Source organism: Gekko japonicus, unplaced genomic scaffold (assembly GCF_001447785.1).
Source record: "Gekko japonicus isolate JY-2015 unplaced genomic scaffold, Gekko_japonicus_V1.1 scaffold1136, whole genome shotgun sequence".
Taxonomy (NCBI): Eukaryota; Metazoa; Chordata; class Lepidosauria; order Squamata; family Gekkonidae; genus Gekko; species Gekko japonicus.
The window spans coordinates 461,705-465,379 of NW_015174306.1; the positions used below are offsets into that span (position 1 = coordinate 461,705).

The 3,675-nt window shown below is 38.6% G+C and overlaps 1 protein-coding gene across 1 annotated transcript in view; it reads left to right on the forward strand.

The window, feature by feature from the left end:
* Positions 1–3,391, forward strand: part of KITLG (KIT ligand) — a 125,401-nt gene extending 122,010 nt beyond the window's left edge. Inside the window, exon 10 of the mRNA XM_015424126.1 lies at positions 2,472–3,391. The gene's annotated coding sequence lies outside the window, so the exon portion shown is untranslated. The remainder of the gene's footprint in view (positions 1–2,471) is intronic.
* The last annotated feature ends 284 nt before the right edge of the window (positions 3,392–3,675 follow it).

Here is a 3,675-nt window from a genome sequence, read left to right on the forward strand (position 1 = left end):
GGGAAAGAGAAAAGGGGGAAATGAGATGCCTCCCTCAAGTCCTTGCAGGTGTCTTTCCTGCAATTAATGTAATATACAGTACTTGGGAAAAGTTGCATTAGGTTTCACTGTAAAGGTCTTGATAGGACGTTAGGCCTGAGATCCAAATGTATTCCATTCTGTGGAAGAAAGCTGAACAATAACTGAAACATAGGTATGAAATATTATATTATTTTTATAATTTCATATACATATGTTAAACCTATGAGCCGTTGCAACATTGATATGGTCATTTCATTAACAGAGCCACAGTCTACAAAAGCAGACTCTTTTTGCTTCCCATTTAGAGAGACATGCAAATTAAATTTCTGGTGCTATTTAGAAGGCACAATTTGATCTTGTTCAGACTCTGCACTTTGATCCAGTTCTGGGATAGCAACTGTCTTGGTTACAGGTGCATCTTCCTGCTGGCCCAGCTATGTTACCCAAGGAGCTTCCATGGGTGTCTGTATGCCCTATGAGCTTTTGGAGTGAGCAGTAAAACTGTGCATAACTGTTCCAGATTGTTAAAGAAGAGACTGGTGCCTAGTGGTCATGATACACACCAGCATAGCAGAGGTTACTAGGACACTTCACATTTCCAATTTTGTATCATAACATTTATCTTAACTTACTTATTAAAACATTTTTATCCCATCTTTCCTCTTGGTTCAAGGTAGTTTACAATAATAATTAGGTAAATTAACATTGAATGCCCTCTGTAATCTTTTTATATGGGAAGTGAAGAAACTTCAAAGGCAGTCAAGCTGTCATTAAAACAAAGTTTGAGTCCAGTGGCACCTTTAAGACCAACAAAGTTTTATTCAAGGCATAAGCTTTTGTGTGCAAGCACACTTCTTCAGGTACAGTGGAACAGAATTTCTTCAGACATTACATATAGGAAGGGGAAGGGGTTAGTCGCCAGGAAGGGCTAGTTAGAATCAAGATGCATAAGTGACTGGGCAGTTATAGCTGAGATTGGATTTAAGGCGATGAATGGCAGTAAATTAAGATCTGTGAATGGCAGTAAGTTAGCATACAAATACAAGAGTTAACAAACAGATGTGAGAACAAAGTTTTGAGTCTGTTTGTTACAAACATCTGTTTGTTAACTCTTGTATTTGTATGCCAGTTTACTGCCATTTACAGAGCTTAACAACCGCCTTAATCCAATCTTGGCTATAATCACCCAGTTACTTATGCATCTTGATTCTAATTAGCCCTTCCTGGCAACTAACCGCCCACCCTCTCTCTTCCTATATGTAATGGTTGAGGAAATTCTGTTTCACAGTATCTGAAGAAGTGTGCTTGCACACAAAAGCTTATACCTTGAATAAAACTTACCTTGGTCTTAAAGGTGCCACTGGACTCAAACTTTGTTCTGCTGCTTCAGATCAACATGGCTGCCCACTTGCATCAGCCTGTCACTAACTGGGCTTTCTGGTGGTTGAGCCCTTTGATAAGACTGAACTAGCTGATATGTTTCAGATGTGAGCTGTACTATTTTGGATTCTACAAGCTTTTCCATAGGAGGAAGGGGTCTCTTTTGGCCACCAGAAAAAGCTGTACTGAAGATCATGAGACTTGGAGGGGGGGGGAAGCCTCGTGGAATGGGTACTACAGTGAGTAGAGAAGTTAGGTGAGAAATGTATATCAGGCTGCCCACTTGCATCAGCCTGTCACTAACTGGGCTTTCTGGTGGTTGAGCCCTTTGATAAGACTGAACTAGCTGATATGTTTCAGATGTGAGCTGTACTATTTTGGATTCTACAAGCTTTTCCATAGGAGGAAGGGGTCTCTTTTGGCCACCAGAAAAAGCTGTACTGAAGATCATGAGACTTGGAGGGGGGGGGAAGCCTCGTGGAATGGGTACTACAGTGAGTAGAGAAGTTAGGTGAGACTGAGTGATAAAGCTGGTTGGATCTAATTGAGTGTTTATTATCTGGAAAAGTTGAAAACAATGTATTGTACATAAAGCTAGATGCCTGGTATCAAGGTTTGGTTATAACTGTCTATGCACATACACATTGCTCAGTCAACAGATCGTGGAAGTCCCTCCCTCCTCCCTCCCTCCCTCCCTCCCTCACATACATCACACAGTCCTATCTCCATTCTTTCTTCCACTTCATATATACCATATATACCATACCCTCAGTCATTTATAAATTTACCGTGTCCTAGCTACCACATTTCACCTGTCTCCATCTTTCATCTGTCCTCTTTCCTGTTGCATGGCTTCACCACTCTCTGGATGTTGGCCTTGGCTTCACCACTGGAAATGTAAACAGTACAAGTGGAGTTGAAAAGTTGTTCATGAAAGAGAATTATGTTTTTTAAATTTATTTTGGGACCTTTTATCAATTTGTGAAATTGAAATTATGGGAAAATACCTCCTATATGCTACTTAGAGTTTCCTTCTCTCTCTCTCTCTGTGTCTTTTTCCCTATCACCAGGCAGCTAACAGTTCCATGTTTGCTTCATAAATGAAGCAGCTTTAAGCATATTTGTATTCCTTCTGGAGTGACAGACTGAGTCTGCACCTGTTGTTGTTGCCGTGACTCCATATTGAGAATATAGAGCTGTGGACAAAGAATGTGCTGCTGTGAAACCAATACTGAATTAAACATCAACAAACAAGAGTGCACTGAGATGGACTGTATTTTATATGAAGATAAGGATGGTCGCTTTGCATCTTGGAATTTGCAGTGGATTTTAACAATGCAGTAAATACATGAACAAACAAATCTGGATTTATGTGATCCAACACCAAAAGTCCAAAGGAAGTTTCATTTTATGGAAATTCTGAGTAGGAAGAAAATACTGAAATGGATGAGAATAATACAATCTTCAGTACTGTACATAAGACTCTCAAATAATGTTATGCAATGGACTAACATGCTAGATTTTGTATATCTGGAGAACTGGGTTGCATTGAGGGAAGGCCACATAAGATTGCTTTACCTCTTGAGTATGTGAGATTGCATTCAGTTTCATAGAAAGTGATAATACACTTGAGCAAAACTATTAGCAGCCATTCAGGAGACATAATAAACATTGGATCACTGGAACAATTGCAAATACGGGGCTATTGCAATAACATGAAATGTTGACTGCTGGGATATAGGGAGACTCCCTTTAAAGTTCCAGTGAGAGAATAGAGAAAGAATAACAGTCAGCATCTGGGATAGAAAATTACCATGATGCTTATTCAAAAGGCTTATGGACATGCCACACAATTGTCAGCATTTACAAAATTCAGGTTATCTTGAAGATACCAAGGTTTAGTTTAGCTTTCCCTGTATGTCATATAGTATGTGCAAGAAAATTTAATGCACATTTCATCACTTAGCATTCTCCATTATTTATGATTAGTTCCGCTCAAATAAAAATGAAAAGCTTTCTTCTGAATAGTTGTCAGTGTCTTGGTATTATTTGTAATAAAGGCATGGAAAGCAGAGTGAAGGCTGAAAACAAAACTGTTATATACAAATATAAAGGGGACACTAAATGTTACCTTTGAACCATGTAGTGTACTTAAGATATTTTTCCCCTACACACAAGACTGTGTTCTGTGAAATAGTTGTTATCACCCCATATTCCAAATTACTAATACAATAAGCTTAAACTATTATAAATTTAAACTATTGTTAAAATGCT